General features: G+C 38.4%; 1 pseudogene across 1 annotated transcript; it reads left to right on the top strand.

Annotated features, from left to right (window-relative positions):
* The first annotated feature begins 429 nt into the window (after nt 1-429).
* On the top strand, nt 430-6521 carry LOC113029793 (uncharacterized; annotated as a pseudogene). Its single transcript, XR_013903771.1, has 9 exons — nt 430-963; nt 2134-2346; nt 2590-2725; nt 2925-3418; nt 3600-3910; nt 4022-4197; nt 4561-4734; nt 4916-5130; nt 5422-6521. The product of XR_013903771.1 is annotated as an uncharacterized LOC113029793 (transcript).
* Nucleotides 6522-6784: the final 263 nt, after the last annotated feature.

Here is a 6784-nt window from a genome sequence, read left to right as displayed (position 1 = left end):
TACTGAAATGCTCTCACACACACTACTGAAATTTTACCTCTCACACACACTACTGAAACGCTCTCACACACACTACTGAAACGCTCTCACACACACTACTGAAACGCTCTCACACACACTACTGAAATTTTACCTCTCACACACACTACTGAAACGCTCTCACACACACTACTGAAACGCTCTCACACACACTACTGAAATTTTACCTCTCACACACACTACTGAAACGCTCTCACACACACTACTGAAACGCTCTCACACACACTACTGAAATGCTCTCACACACACTACTGAAATTTTACCTCTCACACACACTACTGAAACGCTCTCACACACACTACTGAAATGCTCTCACACACACTACTGAAAATCCAAGGCATTTCAGTTAAACAGGAAGGCATTTCAGTTAAACAGGAAGGCGTTTCAGTTGAACAGGAAGGCATTTCAGTTAAACAGGAAGGCGTTTCAGTTGAACAGGAAGGCATTTCAGTTAAACAGGAAGGCGTTTCAGTTGAACAGGAAGGCATTTCAGTTAAACAGGAAGGCGTTTCAGTTAAACAGGAAGGCATTTCAGTTGAACAGGAAGGAGTTTTAGATGAACAGGAAGTTGTGTCCAGACCAGGAAAGTGAAGGAAAAAGTGGTACACTTCAAACCACTACACAGATGTCTACTCAGCAACCTGCTAGTAGCCTAAGTGAAGCAGCCGCATTACTCAACAGTATATTATCCTCAGCAGAGACCATCAGAACTTTGTCAAATGCCACAGTCGTGGGGCAGCAACCTGTTGCAAGTACCAGTGTGGACGGACTGGATAGTCACTTAACATCCCTCTTTCCCTCACGTCAACGTAGCAGCTTGCCCATGCCAGCGACATCTACAGTCAGGAGAGAATGTGCACCTGCACCACGTTATCAAACTCGGCAATGCTTCGGCAGCTGGACATCAGGCACCAGAAGAAAAAGGTAGTTACAAAGTTTAATGAGTTAGTATTCACTTGCCTGAAATGGGGCCATATGTAATAGTCTGATATTTAATAATATACTGCAGGGCTCGCAAAATCGCTAGCCCGACGTCCTGGGGCTAGCGATTTTTCCAGGCTACCAAAATCTATCTCTGCCCTGCCCGTCGGGCTATCGTAGGAAGGAAAAATATATGTCTATGCTTTTGCATTCTTTCGGAAATGTAGCTGGGTAATTATGTCATTGGCATCGGTGAGCCACTGTCAATATGTGACATATTGAAATCGCGTTTGAATTTGCGCTTGTTTTTTGCTTTCACTTTGCAATTATGTGTTATGAAACTGTGTATAGAGAGCGACAGTACTGATCTGTGAGTGATGATAATTTGTGTACCAATTCCTCTGACATCGTCTTATCAATCGCTAGCTTACTATGCAAACATGACAAGTGAAATCTCCCGCAGCAAGCTTAAACATGTGAGAGGTTGATTGCGCAGAGAATCGCTGAGCGTTATGTGTGTGTGTGTGTGTGTGTGTGTGTGTGTGTGTGTGTGTGTGTGTGTGTGTGTAAAAGCAGCAGGATTTATATTTTAGTTCTGCTGAGCCAAATAAGACAGGTCAGGGTGAAGAAGTGACAGCCAAAGAAAAACTTACCACAAAACGGAAAAGTTATGACAAATCAGACTATAAGGCAAAAAGAAAGTGCAGCTTTATGGTTTCATGGACAAAAGAATTTCTGTGGCAGCAATATGACAAGCGAAATAACCAGGGCTGCACATAAGTGGTCCGCAGGTGCGCATTCGCTGTCAAAACAAAAGACACGCACAAGATAAGAAGTTGCAACGCGTGTTTGCGTACATAGGATTTTCTGGAGGAGGACAGACATTTGTTTAGAACTCTTAAAGATGTCGAAGAAGCTCCTTTAAGCAATTACTTTGGTTTTCCTCCACCTCCAAAGAAATGTCAGAAGGAGTCCGAACCACAAAAGAAGCACGTATTCTCGGAAAAGTATAAAAAAAAGTATATAAAATTAACCCTTATGTTTGCCTAACTACAACAATTTTGTCTATGAAAGCATTCTGTGTAGGGGTTTGGATAGTGTTCTGCTGTCTGCATCTCAGTATTATTAGTTATCACTTGCTGTTGTTTATGGTATCTAATATTTATATTTCAGAGCTATGGCCCAGCAGCATGACCATTTCAACAAAGATGTTATACTACTTCCAACTCCATCATGGGGAGTAGTGTGCAAACAAGGTTCAAAATTATGGTTACACAAACATGGGCACATCCTCAGTGCTTTTGAATTCCAGAAGACCTGGGACAACCAAACTGTCGTGAAACACCTCAAGGAAAGCTTTGGTGAACGCCTTCCAGAGGATGTCAGGTAAAATACTATTGTTTATTGTTACTGTGTGTATTCATGTAATGACTTGTACTTAAAGATAATATACCAAAGTAAAGAAGTTTAAAATATCATTCATCATTATAAAAACATATGACTATACCAGTAGAATTTAAGTCATAAAAGCATACACACAAACAGAACAATATATAATAAAATATTTAACTAATACTTAAAATATTTAACTAATTAGCAATTGCTGTTGTCCCTATTTATTTTTTGTAGCCTCGAGTTTCTAATGGCTTGTGGCAATAAGCTGGTGTCTCCAAAGCTCCAAGTTGGTCAGGAGCTGAATGGGATGCTGATCCTAAAGGTTTTTAAAACCAAAGCCCTCTATGTAAGGCCATCAAGGACACTTTTAGTAAGTTACTAAAAGAATGAAAAGTAATCATGATTTGGGAAAAAACATGTCAACAATTGGGCTTCTAACAAAATAGAATATATTTATTTAAAACAAGTGCTTGGGAGCAATCAATATGGATATTTCTTATTTTAATCTTTTTAAGATAAGCTATAATTACTTGCTTTTGATATATGTTTTTGGTCTTTTTCTGTTGAAGAGTGAATCAGATGAAGACAAAGATCCTTCCCACATCAGCTCCAAATCAGCATTAAGCAGTTGTGCAACTGATAAGGACAGTGACAATGATTGTTTTGAAGTTGATAGTTCAAAAATCCAACAAGACATGAGCAGCCAAGTCACTACAAGGTTAAGAAGTCATGTTAAAGGTGATAACCCTGGCACTAGCAGTGATGAAGAAGATGATACTGGGACCAACTGTATTCGAAGGAGTGTTGGTAAAAGGCAACGAGCAAAGCAAGGAAGTGATGGGAACAGCATTTGTGATGAAGGCTACATGGCAAGAAGTGATGACAAACCTAGCACAAGCAGTCACAGCAGAGATTTCAATGCAAGAAGTGAAGACATCCCTGCCATGAGCGTTAATGATGAAGATTATTCTTCATATTTAACTCTCGTGGCATCGCTTTCTGGCGATTCTTCAGATGATGAGGATTTAAATCAAGCTATAATTGCGAGCTTGGAGAATCAGATGTGAGTAACAAACATACAGAATTTGAGTTTGAGACATAATTTGGGCTTTCCAGAATTGTCAAATCAATATAAACCTTTAAAGCTTTAACTCTCTATGATCAGTGTGACACATATTCTCAAATTCTGTAACATGACTACATGGCTGATATATTTTATTTTCTGTTTTATTTTCTTTTTTTAGTGCAGAAAAAGTCCCTGTTCAAGAGATACTGCTGGAACTATCAAGCAAAATTAGCACAAAACAGCAGTGCAAATTTAATATAAATCGCTCTGCTGTGTGGGAGGGAGCCTTGCGTGGTTTTCAAAGGCTATCCTATGATCCCAACTTGATGATCTGTGTGAAATTCTCAGATGATATGGGGAAAAATGAGGAAGGGGTTGATTTACGTGGGCCAAGGAGGGAATTCTTGAGACTATTGATGGACACCATTGCCAGGTCAGCCATGTTTGAGGGGAAAGAAAACTGCAAGAACTTGGCTCTTGACAGTACTGGTAATTACCTATTTTTCTAAGATTAATAGTGGGAACTGTTTAACTGATATTTATTTTTACAGGCAACATTACTGACAATTTTGCTTTTCCTTTTATTCTGTTGCTTTGCAGCTCTCAGAGGGGACTGGTACTACATCTCTGGGAGAGCCATTGCAGTGAGCTTGGTACATGGTGGTCCACCACCTAACTTTCTGTCACCAACAGTATTTTCCCTTCTGGTTGGAAATTCAGCAAATCCAGCCCTGGAAGACATAGCTGACCTGGAACTCTTTGAAAAAGTCCGAAAGGTCTCTATATGTTTATTTTATAAATCTTATAGTGAATTGAAAATAGTTTGTGTTCCAGTTTTCTTTTGCAGGGAATGTTTATCCGGATCAGTCTGGCCATTGCTGAATGCCAAGTTTTTATATTTTGCTGCTATATTAAACTAAGATTCAGTAGATAAGGGTAGACGAAAGAGTATATTTTATCATTTTTTTAAGCACATTGTAAACATATTAAAAAAATATGTGTAGTCATTTGACTTCCAATGTACGCGCGGGCATATTGTGATTGTGTAGACCACTGGTGGCTGGGTTCCTTCTAATAGGTTATAAGACTACTGAGTAACTTCCATAACAAGCCCTTTCCTCTGCTCTTTGTGATGCTAGATATCTCAAAGTACAACCCTTGAGGACCTTGAAAAGTCAAAAGAACCTCTGCTTGATTACTTGGCCAATGCAGGATGCCTGAGGCCTATGCGTTCACTAAGAGACAGGGATCTGCTGGTACATGATATTGTCATGTTTCAAGGTCATCCACAGGGTTCAAGGTCCATTTCAAAGGTATTTTGGTATTCTGTGTTTTTCAGATTAATTAAAATGTGATAAAAATCTTACCTATTAATCAAAATGGCCAGTTAATAACCTAGTATAACTGATTGTGCCAAATTGATAATATACAATTAACTTAGAAGCATGAAATTGCAGAATTATTGAATAAAATTTCTTTGTGCTGTTTATCCAGATTTTGTGAAGGTCTGAAAACTCTTGGGGTTCTCGAGAAAATGAGGAGGCATCCAGACAGTTTTCGCCCGCTGTTCTGCTATGAGCCACATATGCTGACTGCTGACCAGGTGGATGATCTTTTCAACATTCATCTATCTCCAGAAGGAAGCAACAGAAGAGCTGCTGAGGAGACAGTTGTTACCTTCTGGAGAGACTATCTCCAAGATGCAGAAGGTAATTGTCACTTTAGTGCACAATAAATAGATGTAACGATTTATAGGTTAGCATTTCTGAAATCTTTATTTTAAATAACATACTCATATAACAATAACACCACATTACCCTCTTGGTTGTAGTAACATTTTTACATAGTTCTTTGAGACTATTGAAAGATGAAAAGCATGCTCTATAGTCATTGCAATAACAGTCATTAAGATTCTTGCTTTAGATTTGTACTCACTGACAATTTATGTTGGCCAAATGAAATAACCTTTTAACACTTTTTTCCTTCTCTGTTTTATGCAGAAGAAGAAGGACCTTCCAAATTACAGAAGATATTGGCCTTTGCAACTGGAGCAACTGCGGTGCCACCTATTGGCTTTTCCCCAGCACCCTCGATTGAGTTCATTCATAGAGGAGACGATGACTTCTCTTCTACACCAATTTTCCCTCTTGCCAACACGTGTGTTAACTGCATTAGGCTGCCACTGCATGTTTCATACCAGCTGTTCAAGGAGAAGTTTGATTTTGCATTAGGTAACACTTACGGCTTTGGCAGGGTATGAACACATTATGCTGGAGGAGTTTGCGTGTTTCTCTTTTGTATTGGTCTCTCTTTTGATTCAAAGTGAGTATTGAGTATTAACTTGTTAAGGTTTTAATATTTCCAAATTTACCTGCTTCAGTCAAATTGATGTTTTAAGACATCAATTTGACAAGAAGTGATTGTTCTTCAGGATTCATACAGGTAGATACCAATTGTTTAACAGCACGTCAGAAGTTAATTTAGATTGTTGAGTTTGAATATACAAAATTTGTGTCACTTTACTCATTTCATGTGTATGTCCATCGGTTTTTGATTTGGTTGTCTTTGTGTCTGTTTATTCTTCTGCCTGTGTCAGTTTCTGTTTGACAACAGAGCTGTCATTTTATCATTTTAAAGAAAATGGTTTCAATATGTTAGTTTCGATCACATATGTTTTCTGAAATGTTTTTTTTATATATCTTTTTTTTATTTTTTGCAAAATATTTTATTTAATGTAGAAGGTGTAAAAGTGAAGAAAACACATCTATTCCATGATTTCCATCATTTTCTAATGGATTCACTTGTTGAATTATGTTCATTGCAGTCTCATTTATGTTGATGTCAATAGCTGGAATATTGACATTATTGTTTGTTTGAAGTTCTGGTAATGGCCCTTCTTCATCAACGCCATAATAGTTATCAACATGAAAAATGTCATTTATAAACGACAGGATTCCCACATTGTTTGTGACACCTGTATGCCACAGCTGAAGAGGGGTCTGTCCTCCTTGTGTAGAGAGACCATGGTTGTTCCACTGATTGACAAATTCTGTTAATGCTCTTTCAATCCTTGGCAAATAAACATAATGCAGACAAAAAAGATGTAGCTCATTCAGTGAATCCAACATACCAAATCCAGTTCTGCCTCAGTCAGACTCGCATCTTGTTATCCTTACAAACCTTTCATTGACCCTGACAAGCTTCTGCAGTATAGATCGAGTCTTTCATTTCAAGATTTAGAAGGTTTTAAAATTTCTGTACTTTTAGGTGACAGGAGACATGTGGCCTGGTCAAAACACAGAGAGCTGCACTCTAAAAGATCTTTAAACATAGTAAACATACCTTGTGTGCCACAGACTGCTC

This window comes from Astatotilapia calliptera, chromosome 19 (genome assembly GCF_964374335.1).
Source record: "Astatotilapia calliptera chromosome 19, fAstCal68.1, whole genome shotgun sequence".
NCBI classification, from domain to species: Eukaryota; Metazoa; Chordata; class Actinopteri; order Cichliformes; family Cichlidae; genus Astatotilapia; species Astatotilapia calliptera.
Note: the sequence above shows the minus strand (reverse complement) of the source record. Positions and strands in the feature narration are given on the sequence as shown.